This window comes from Panicum hallii, chromosome 2 (genome assembly GCF_002211085.1).
Source record: "Panicum hallii strain FIL2 chromosome 2, PHallii_v3.1, whole genome shotgun sequence".
Classification (NCBI taxonomy): Eukaryota; Viridiplantae; Streptophyta; class Magnoliopsida; order Poales; family Poaceae; genus Panicum; species Panicum hallii.
The window spans coordinates 34,469,608-34,482,034 of record NC_038043.1 but is presented as its reverse complement, the minus strand read 5'-3'; positions in this window follow the sequence as shown (position 1 = coordinate 34,482,034).

The window sequence follows — 12,427 nt, the reverse complement described above, 5'->3', positions numbered from 1 at the left end:
TGCGAACCGAACGCTGTTTCTCAAGCAGTGGCCTACTTGAGATGCTGCCAATGTACCAACTTCGGTTGACTACATTGGGAGTATATGGTTCGGCGCAGGATATGGCGATCGCTGTTCATATCCCCGCATTTTGCGGTACCCCCGTGAATACGTTATTTTGGTAACGTATGTTAACGTTGTCTGTACGGCGGTAATTGTACAGATGCTGTTTCTATAGTGAACAGTAATGATTGGGGACGCTTTCATGACATGCTGGCATGAAAGGTTCAATATATACATACTGTGTTTTCTGCAGGTACGCTAACCTCGTTACGTAAGTTTGAACGTAAGAACGACTAGTATATATATAGGGAGAGACGTATTATATTGTGCCACCATACTTAACCACGTAAGACCAAGATTACTTGGCAGTTATTTTTGGTTGTGAGGACGTATAGAACGTGCATGCATCCTGACATCTTGGATTGATCTGATTGCCTTGGTTGTTACGTTGATGTACTGAAATATGTGCTTGTATCTGAATGCTTGCCTAGACTTTGTGTTAAAGGAGCCAATGTAAATTGCTAGGCTATCTTGGAGTTGAGAAAGTCTTTTATGAATCAAGTGGATGGGGTTATCTTTGAACCCTATCACCGACTTAGCTGGACAGCCAAATCAAAATCCTTGATCTTGCTTGGAATCTGTTTCGGCAGAATCATTGAACTCCTCTTTTGGTGGTTAAACCTTGATGATTATCAGCAAACCCTTCAATCCATCATTCAATGATTCATCCGTCCTTTCATGATGTTGTACCTTATATTGTGGGCTATTCCGGTTACAACATCTGAAAGTTGCACTTTCAGTTTTTGCTCAGATAATTTAGAATAAATTAAAAAGATTATGACAATAATTACTCTTTGGATATAATTCTCCCCAGCAAAAGTCATGCATCATAACACATATTATCTTTGGTCAGTGCATGGTGTTTGCATTATCATCGGAAATCCGTAGACTGACTAACGGGTGCGCCTTTTAGTACAGCTTCGGGTTGTCTTCGGTTTCCTAAGTCTTTCTTGTTGCTGTTGGCACTACAGGTTGCTATTCCTCTTAGTGGTTGTTTAATCACATGACCATGATGCCGTGTCGGAACCTAAGGCCTCATGTGTGCTGCAGCCATATGATTGAGCCATTAGGAGCGCACTGGTGGACTAGGTCTATGTGACGTAACCCCACTGCAATCTCTTTTTATGCAACCTTACTAGTGTCCTAACTTTCCGATCCTTGCTTAAGGATATAGAGCTACTGAGGTGTTAGTTACGAGCAAACGGTTGTAGGATGCGAGTCATGTGCATCATCAACCCATGCATTCTTACGTGCATACATTGCAAGTATCATCATCCTTGCATCATAGTGTATGCATCATTTGGTCAGCATCATGGAATTGCACCATCTTGATCGTGCATGGGATCCCTCATTCTCATGTTGCACCATCATTACAATCATACATCTTAACAATGCATCATGTTCATGGTCATATGTCGAGCATTGCCACTCTGAATTGGAGCATTTTGTCATTATCCCTTGATTACATCGGCATAAATAGGGCATGTTTTACAATCAATATCATCTAAATTATTCAGATAATGAACTCTGAGCAGGAATGTTTCGAACATCATTTATCAATCTTTTGTTCTAATCCTCACTTGCTATCCATGAGCTTTGTGATGAGTGTTAGTGTCGCCAAACTTATCGATCTCATGTGATGATCTAGCTCTACGAGAACTTGATTACCTTTTCCTCTCTTATCTTGTTATACTCATCCATGTACAACTATCCATGCTCTCGTTAACTTATCTTGTCATACTCCAATGGCTTTTACCATCAACATCAATCATCCCTAGTGTGATTGCCTTTTGTCACTTTGATGTGGATTTGCTTTCTTCCCATAAGAGTCTTTCGTCCGAATCTCGGGACGAGATTCTTTTTAGGGGGAGGGCTGTGACAGTTCGTGTATTTGTAATGTTAGACATATATTTTGTTAGTGTGAAATATGTGTTTGTTGTATAAAGCTTGTGTGTGATTGTGTGAAGTTTTTGAAAATTTAAAGTGCAAGTAAAAAGGGCATTTTTGTAATTACAGAAAAAACCTAGGGTTGTTTTTGCAAAATGTATTTGGATTAGGGTAATTTCAAAAATAAGTGAAATATGTTTTTCTTACTTTATGTCTTGTAAAAATATATATTTATCCGAAAGTTGCATTTGAAATGTGTGCGTTGAAGTGTGTAAAAATTTTGGGTAAAGTGGTAAAAACAAGGGTATTTATGTAATTTTATAAAAGTATAAGTCCTTTTACGCAAATATTTGATTTACAAAAGTAATTTCCAAAGTTACTCAGGACTAAAGTGTAAAAAGTGCAAGTCATCGTGACATGTCTATCCAACCATTATGACGAGTCTATCCCGTCATTATGACGTGTCATAAATACTTGCATTTAAGTCCTGAAATTTGACGAATTACATTTCTAGGACAAAAGCAATTCAAATCCGACTTTTATTCAAAAATTTATGTGTAAAAATATAAATTTTGAGTTTTTGAACTTGAAGCCCTAAAGCAATGTTGTAGAGCTTGAAAAACTCTCCAACTTTCGTTTTGGGCATTTCTTCATTAGGGTTTTAAATCAACGGAAAATTTTGTTTTACAAATAGGCTCTTGCAATTTTCTGTAATTACGTATAAGTCCTTGGAGAATTCCATCCCTTCTTCTCCTCTATTTTCTTCTCCCTGGTGCTCCCTTATCCTCTGCCGACGGCACTTCTTTTCTCTGGTCTCCACATTGGTTCTTTCCCCTCCCTCTCTCTCCTCCAAACGCAGCAGGCGAGCGGCTCTGCACGGCAGAGGGCAGGCGCGCGCGTGGATGCGGGGGGCCCTGCCCCAGGCGACGGCAGGTGCTGGGCTGGCGGCCAGAGCGCGCGCGGCAGCTCGGCTCGGCGGCAGGCAAGCGGCCCACGCGCGCGGGAGGCGCAGCACTGGCGGGGCGGCGCCAAGGCGATGGCCCAGGCGAGGGGCGAGCGGCGCAAGGCGCAGGCGGGCAGCGCCGGGCCCAGGCGCGCGCGAACGGCGCGTGGAGCGGGCGGACCGGGCGCTGTGCAGGCAGGCAGGCGCCAGGCAGCGCTGCTACAAGCGGACGCGGAGCGCACGCGACGCGGGAGCGGGTGACGCGCGGCGGCGGGCGCGGCCATGGCTCGGGTGGCGCGGAAGCAGGCAATGGGTAGCTCCAGGCGTGGCGCGGATCGGTGTGCGAAGCGCGCGCGGCAGCAGTCATGCGCAACGCGGAGGAGCGCGTGAGCAAGTGCTGTGTGCGGCGACTTGACTGGAGCGCAGACACAGGGAGCCGGTGAGGATACGGCAGTGGCGCGAACGAGCGCGCGCAAGTGGAGTGGAGGCCGAGCAGGACGACGACGTGCAAGCGTGCGTGTGCGGATGCGAGACCGGCGGCGCGTTGTGGAATGGTCTGCGCAAGCTTGAGCGCGGAGTTCGTGGTGCGGGAACGCGCAGGCACACGTATGCGGAAGTGTCGACGAGGCTGTCGGTGATGGTGCAGGAGTGGCGATGGCGGCTGTTATTCAGGAATGGGAACCCAATCTTCAAGCCGGCGCCGACGCGAGCAAGCACAGGAAGGAGACGGTCGCCAGTCTGGGGCACTGCCATCAATGGAGCACGCCCGACGAAGGCCGACGAATTGAAAGGAAGGATGCAAGCTCGCTCGCTCAGTAGATACACGAGGAGCAGCAAGCCGAAAGGAAAGGCGGCAAAGCGGAGGTGGCGACCGGATGCAACGAGCTCGGAGGAGCCACGCACGACGAGTTCCTTTCATCCGTGCGGAAGTCGAGGCAGAGAGGGCGAGCATGGCGCGGCGAGACGAAAGCGAAGGTCCGGACGGATTTGGACTAGCACGTCCTCGGATACGAGCGAGAGTGCTCTACCGGTGACCGGCTCGACTCGATTCAGCAAGCGCGTGCGTGTACAAGGCAACAGGCTACCTTCCACCCACGACAACCCTTCCCGGCGAACTTCTTCGTTATCCACGGGATCTCGTCATCGTCGAGCTTTTCTCTTCACCGATCCTGTTCGCCACGGGAATTCACTTTTCATCCGTTCTTCTCCACAACCAAGGTTTGCCCCGTTTCATTAATCTTTTTAATGCCGGCGATTTCTTTGACGGAATATCGCCGTTAACTTCCTGTTATCTGTTTTCCCAGACCAGGGACTTGATTGCTTCGCTTTAGAAAGTTCTAGGGTGTTTTCTGTAAACGTTTACAAGTTTTATGTTGTGCTCTTGAATTGAAAATCTTGATTTGATCTAGATTAAGTGTTAGGAAATGAGTGCTTTATTATATCTTGTGTTGTATGCATGTGTTGTAACTGAATATAGATCATAGGGTATATGTCTTAAGTGCAGATGTGTGATATCTAGTCAATCTTTTCATATGAGTGCTCTTATTCCTGCCATCAAGACTTTAACCTGGTCTTGATTGCCGTTTCCTTAAGATCCTTTTCGTAAAAGGATCCCTGTTAGTTTATGTGCTTTTATTGCTTAGCTTAAACATCTCTGCGGCTATGCTTCCGCATTGACTATCTGTTCAACTGCTAAGCATCCGCTTTCCTTGAGTCTAGGATGTTTCTGTGTAACAGCTGTCAGTCGATACTTCTACCATCGGCTGATTAACTGATACGGTTGTTACCTTTCTAGTATCGGCTACTGTCGATACAATTCTTTTATCTGTCCTACATCGACTGCACAGAGTCGATGTATCAAAGGTATACACACAATCTTAGGGTTCTTGCCATCGGCCGACCCAAGCCGATTTTGGTTGCTTTTCCATATCGGTCAAACACGGCCGATCAATCTTTAGTTTTCCCATCCTTATCCACACACCTCTATCAGTCGATTTATCGATTGAGAGATCGGCTATCTATATCTATCGGTCATGTATCCTCAACCACACTCCCATCGGCTGTGCGTCACTCAATAATTGTGCTGACGTAATCGAGTCGATACAACCACACCTAGTTACCCAGCATAATCCTTAAGCACATCTCAAATAGAACACAACTGTTTTAGGAATCATCCTTCTACCAAAATAATCGATGCTTTCATCGATCACCTAGGAAATCGATACACCTTTCCATCAGCTAAACCCTGTTGTTTCCAATCGGCTTTATTGTGATCTTCAACGAGTAGCCGATTCTAGTTGGTTGTCCCCCTAAAGCTCTGTCTAGGTTTAGTTCAGATCTTTTTGGTTGTTATGTGAATAATGTGTTAAATGAGTGTTAGATTGCAACTTTATTGTGAAGTAAGATAGTTTTGTGTGCACATTTGAATGTGATGTCGCATTGCATGTAGATACGACTACTTCGGCAACGGTATCTACAAGATCTCCCTAAAGTCTACGGAGGATGTTCCTGAAGATCAAGTAAATGTCGCCAATGGAATTAACTGAAGTACCGAACCAAAGTTCGGAAGATATTAACATTTCTGACTTCAGACCCACCAGTAAAGGCAAGCCCCGGACATAACCTACTATTTTTATTACACTGCAATCTATATCTATTTACGTATTCTATGCATTAAGTTCTTAGGAATTGCTTGAAACCCTAGTTGCATTCTCCTAGGAACCAATGTGATGAATACTAGTACTTGAGTCCGACTAGCTGCAATGCTAATAGGGCCGGTAGAAGTCGGGTGATTTCCTGTCACTCGCGCGATATAGGAGTTGTAATGCTTACATTCATGTTATCACTATAAGGATGCCGGACGGGAGTTTTGTGAGGTATCATGGTTGAGGTGATACCCCGTCTGTGTTATTGAATTGGATAAGGCCGCGGGGTGTGTTAGCGGTGGTTAAGCATTTGAAAGTACTAACCACATGCCGCAAAATATGGTAAGCGGTAAGCCTAGTAACCAATCAGCCCGAGGAGTGGACATACCTCCCACCACTCGATTGCTTCTTCTGGTTACTTATGTTCGACTGAGGAAATACGTGTTGCAAGGGCAACCAGGAATACGGGTTTTGTAGTCGCGCTACAGACGTATGTCCTGCACGAGTGATGTGCGTATGTTCCTGCAGTCGCTTGTGGTGGACCTGTCCACGAGTCGGAATGAAAGGCAAACGGTTGCTTCGGAACTATCGTTGGATGTTCCAAGCGTGTGAGTTAGGTTTACCTTGCAAGGTTAAATTCGATTCAGAATCGTCCGCTTCTCACGAAGATTGAGACTGCTTAATCCCTTTATCACACAGAGTAAGAAGAGCAACTATATGATAAGCAATACTGATGGATGAGATAAAGAGCTCTACCTTGCTTGCTTAGTTATAAGTGCTTATCTAGAATGGATAATCACATAGAACTTGAAAGCTAAAAGTTGAAAATAAGGATCTACTCTTAGTTGCTTTTTCAGCTGAAACTAAACCCAGAACTTTTACAAGCCTTCATAAGTCTAGTTATGGGCTAAAGTATACCCAATTCCGGGTAAGCCTTGCTGAGTATTAGTATACTCAGCCTTGCTAGCTTTATGTTTTTCAGGTAAAGCCTTTGAAGACCCTACTCTTTCCTTGTCATGGCCCTGTGCTTTTCCAGAAGATTGGTCCGAGGAATGGGATCCGTCCCCGACCAATACTGATGATCTCGAGTGATGTCGTGTCTGGGCTTAGCATGACATCCACCTTGACGACGTGTTGTAATTCTTCGCGTATGTTTTCCGCTGCTTTTAACCCTAGCTTTACAGTTTGTAATCTTTTCTCTAAATTTGAAACTTCATACTTCTTTTTGGAAACCCTTATTATGTAATTCTCTATGATGTAAAATGTGATGGTGAATGTATCTCTGGACTCACCGTCGTGTGAGGTAACCTTATTTGATCCTGTGTATCGGTGGTTTATCGGGACGTTACCCGACAGGCCAAGGGATTATACCGTTTGAAGCACGTTGGAGCCCTCAGGAATGGACTCACGTACTTGAGCCGGTATAATTCAGGTTGGTTCTGCCACAGCAGAATTGCGAAAGATGTAATCTTTTTCCTTTTCGAGTAATTGTGTTAATGTAATAATGTTTGTCTTCTCAGAAGCAGCTATTTCCGTTTGTTTGTGACTAATATCACTATATATGGAACACAGTTCCTCTGGCATAAGTTCGGAAATGACATCACATGTCATCACTATGGATGTGTGAGAATAGTGCTAATAAATTATATGATAAACATGTGCTCTCTATTTATATGCATGTGCCAATGGTGCAATTAATTGTGGCTTGGTACAACCGTAGGATGCAAAGAACAGTGTAAATAGCGATTACTTCCGTGAAGGTCACTGACCTCCAGGAAAATATGGTTTTTCATGACGGTTGTTGTCCCGTCACAGGCGAAAAGAATATTACTACCATGTGCTTCGGCCAACTGATAATAAAGTTGCATATGCAAACTGACCACCATCGGGAGCTGTGGATGGAAAATGTTCTCCTCTCGGTTGACCACCAAGAAAGTTAAAAATTTCCATTCCATCCTAATTTTCCATCAGTTTCCGACATTTTCCTGGCGGTTTCTCACCACTATCAAACTATTTTATCGCGCGTACATGCATTTCATGCGGTTGAACTGCAGAGTTAGGGCTGATGAGCTTCTTGATCTCTTCTTCGATCTAATTAAACTTAAATTTATGGGTGGATTATTTTAATCATGTAATGTTGCTACATGTTAAAAGGAATTGCTAGTTGCGAACCTATTGATTGGAGTATAATTATTTTATGGGCATTTTAATTCCTTCGTTTGCTTTCATCTTCACATTTGTTTCTAGCAAATCTTTTATATTGCGGAATTACAAATATCCCTATGGCACATTATGGCACCATGTGCTGCCTGCATGACTTACACTATAGTGACATACTAATTGACGGAGGTATGACGGAGGTAGACCGTGAGATATCCCTGCTGAGTGGGGTTCGGATCTTCAGGAGACAAATCCAGATCATGATGTAGGCATGCAGGCATTTTGCTAGATACAGGAAGGATCCTTTACGGATCGGATAAGAGCCGGATTCTATATCCCTGAGTTATAGATCTAAAATGACTCGTTTCCTTGTAAAACAACTAGACTAGGTTCTTAACCTAACTTCTAACTCACGGCAATTATGATATATAAAAAGACCGTGGGGTACCCATTAGAACACGAACCAACCCATTTGTAAACCCTAGTATACAACTCGCCGTAACCTAGAGTTGCGACGAGCCATCCAATACAACAAAGAACATAGGACGTAGGGTATTACGCTCTTTGCGGCACGAACCTATCTAATCCTTGCTGTGACAGTTCAAGTACTTGTAAACTAGGTATATTATTTGTTAGTGTGAAGTATGTGCTTGTTAGTGTAAAGTTTGTGTGTGTTTATGTGAAGTTTTTAAAAACTTAAATGCAAGTATAAGGGGTATTTTTTATAATTATGGAAAAACTAGGGTTGTTTTTGCAGAATGTATTTGGATGGGGGGTAACTTCAAAACAGGTGAAGAGTGGTTTTGCAAACACATTTTTCTTACCTTACCCCCTGTAAAAAAATGTGTATTTACCCAAAAGTTTCATTTGAAATGTATGTGTTAAATTGTGTGAAATTGAGTGAAGTTTGTGAAGATAAGGACCTAGGTGTAATTATTCAAAAGTATGAGCTCTTTTATGCAAGTATTTGAATTACAAAAGTAACTTTCAAAGTTACTAGGGGTTAAAGTGTAATAATAGAAGTTATCATGACATTACATGAAAACTTGCAAATAGGTCCTGAACTTTATGAATTTTACACTCATGAGGATAAGAAAACTTTATAGTTTTGAATTTAGTCCAAGGTTCAAAATAACACCTGATAATTTGAGTTTTTGAATTTGAACCTTAAAGAAAAGTTGTAGCTTTCGAAAAGTACTGCAACTTTTGTTTTTACCATTTTCTCATTTGAGCCCTAGATTTATGGAAAATTATCGTTTACCGATAAGCCCCTAGGATTTCTCTATTTTGCAAACCAGTCCCTGGATTCATCCCCCTTTTCTTCCTCCTCTGCTTCTTCTCTGCGGGCTCGGCGCCGCCCCTGCCACTTCCGTGCCGCCGCTCTGCCTCACATGTGCCAGCCTCTACGCCGTTCCACGCATCGCCTCGGCACTAGGTCACCGCCTTAGCCCTCCCCTCTGGTTTCCTTCACGGAAGCCACGCGGTCCTGCGGCTCGGCCGTGCCCTGCCGGCCGCTGTTTGCCGCTGCCTACCGTACCGTGCCCTTGCTTCGTCATCCTTCTACTTAAGCCAGTGAGCAAGTTGCCAACGTATTCTCCTTTCTCTTCCGCACTCGGCTTCTCTTCTCCTTTCCACTTCAAACAGAGCTGTCAGCCGCCGGAGTGCCCTTCGCCGCGATGCTCGGACCTCCACGTCGAGCCCTAATCTCCGGCCATCCTCCGCCGTCCCGCTGCGATTCTTTGCATTCCAGGCTGCCTCGCCTCGCCCCGCACCTGCTCCGCTTCTCCTTGAGCCAGGCCGAGCTCCTGCCCGCGCGCCAGAGGCGCCACCGCATGCCATGGCCGCCGCCGCCCCCTGCTCACCGTGGAGCACCCCTCCCCGACCTTCCTCGGCTCCAATCGAACCCGCAGCTAGCTTCCCCACAGCGCATTGAAGCTCCCCGACCCCTTCCCCGCCGCTCACGACCGCCGGAGCGCCACCGCCGCCACCTGCCGCCGCCGCCCGGAGAAGAGCTCCGTGGCCGGCCCGCCTCTGACCACCCCAGCTCTACCCGAACACCGCCCGAAGTCCCTCTCTACTTCCTTGTGCTCCTCCACCCCTGGCCCCTCGCCGCCGGTGACTCCCCTCGCTAGAACGCCGCCGCCTTTCCCCTATCCTCTGTCAAGTCTGGCCAAGGCCTTGATTTGAAAAGTTCTAGGGTCCTTTCTGCAAAGTAGTCTGAGTCTTTCAAATCTATTTCAGTGAACTTTGAAAATTCCTAGAAATTTGTAGAAAATTCTAAAAATAGCAAACTCAATTGTTCTGAGTTATACTAGTCAATATCTACAAGTTTTCTGTTATACACTTATGTTAGTTCTGTTTATTTTGTACTCTAGATTAATTGTTAGGAAATAAGTGATTTAATTGTATCTCATGATCTATGCTTGTGCTGCCTGTGATTTTTGGAACATGAGATGTACATACCATGTGTAGATCTGTGTAAAAATTGTAGATCCAGTATTGATCGTTAACCAAAGATTTTAAGTACCTTTGTACTATGTTGATTGAATCTTTAGAATTTATTCAGGGATGATTCCGTTGATGTGTATAGCTGAATCTATTCCCATAGCTTCTACTTAGCACATGTAATCCATGATAAAAATCTTAGGAACAGAAGCACTGTGTGTGTCAAGCTATGAAATTGGGCTTGAGTTTGAAGTTATTTCATGTATAAAAGTTTTGGTTCATGAAAAATTAGAAAAATATTCTGAAATAATGTTTCTGAGTATTATAACTTGTCCACAAAAATTTCAGCACGTGATCTTGTCTGAAACTCTTGATATAAATAGATCTTGATATAATAGTGTTGTTTGTGTTTATTTTATCAGCACTATGTGACAGTTCGAGTAATTGTAAGCTAGACATATATTTTGTTAGTGTGAAGTATGTGTTAGCGTAAAGCTTGTGTGTGTTTGTGTGAAGCTTTTGAAAATTTAAAGTGCAAGTAAAAAGGGTATTTTTGTAATTACAGAAAAACCTAGGGTTGTTTTTGCAAAATGTAGATGGATAGGAGTTAACTTCAAAATAAGTGAAGGGTGGTTTTACAAACATGTTTTTCTTACTTTATCCCCTGTAAAAATTATGCATTTGTCCAAAAGTTGCATTTGAAATGTACGTGTTGAATTGTGTAAAAGTTTGGGTAAAATGGTAAAAATAAGGGTGTTTATGTAATTTTATAAAAGTGCAAGTCCTTTTATGCAAGTATTTGAATTACAAAAGTAATTTTCATAGTTACTTAGGACTAAAGTGTAAAAGATGCAAGTCATCATAACATGTCTATCCAATCATTATGACGAGTCTATCCCGTCATCATGACGTGTCATAAATGCTTGCATTTAGGTCCTGAATTATATAAAGTTACGCTTTTTAGGATAAAAGTAATTCAAATCCAACTTTTATTCAAAATTTCACGAGTAAACGTATAAGTTTTGAGTTTTTGAACTTGGGATGTGGGCCGGGCTCGTGCGGCAGCACGGTGGCTCGTGCGGAGGGGTGCCGAACGACGGCACAGGCGAGCGGCAGGGGCGTGGGCGCTGCGCGGCGCGAGCAGGCGAACAGCGCGCAACGCGGCTGGCGGCGGGGGCCAGTGCAGGCGTGGCGGCTCGGCACAGGAGCGCTGGGCGACCGGAGCTGAGGCGCGCGGCACGGGCGCTAGCGCGGGCTGGCGGCGCTGGCGCGTGGTGCAGGCGGACCGAGCGTTGGGGCGGAGCAGGCTCGGCGTGCGCAGGTGGCGCGCTAGCTCGCAGGAGGTGGACGCGGCTCGGCTGGTGCGGGCTGGGCGCAGACGACAGCGGGTGCGGGCGAACAGTGCTGGCGCAGATAGCAGGCAAGCGGCAGCTGCGGCGCAAGCAGGCGCGTGAGCGCAGGCGCTGGGCTGGTGGCAGACACAGGAGCGCGTGGGGTGGAATGGAGCACCGACGGCTCCAGGCGGCACGCATGAGCGGGCAAGCGCAGGACTGGAGCGGTTCGCGGGCGGTGCAGGAGCGGAACGTGGGCAGCGCCGAGCAGGTGGCGCGAGTCTGTGCGTGGTGGCGCACGGGAGTTGGGGTGTGGGTAGGTGTTGGGCGGCCGGAGCAGAGCGGGCCCATGGGCACGAGCAGGCAGAGCTGGAGTGCGACGTGCCGAGCAACGGCACGCGCAGGAGGAGTTGCGGTGGAAAGCTGTTGCGCAAGATGCAAGAATGCGATGGCCGTATCGAGGACGCAGCTAAGGTGTTCGACAAAATGCCGATGCGCGCGGTGCTGAAGAACGCGAGGGTCCTGCTGCTGGGCGAGGCGTTTAGGGTGCAGGACGCCGTCGGGCGGATGTTGCGACGGTGTGCAGAGCAACGGTGCGCAGATGCGGCGCGGCAAGGCCGAGGCGAACGTGGGTCCAGCAGATGAGGAGGAAGAGGAGTAGCGAGGAGTGGACGTGCGTACGGCAGAAGCACACGCAAGGGAGCAGAGGAGCAACAGAGGCGGGTTCGGCAACAGCTTGCCTGCAAGTAGCATGGCGTCCAGGGTTTCCTTCCAGGGTTCGACCACGTCGAGTGCTCGGCGTGGGGCGGCGGAGGCCACAGATAGTGATGCAGCTACGCTGTTGGCGAGGCGAGCCGGAAGGAGAAGCGGTGAAGAGAAGGCGGCGGTTATAGCGCGGCGAATTTAGAAGGAGC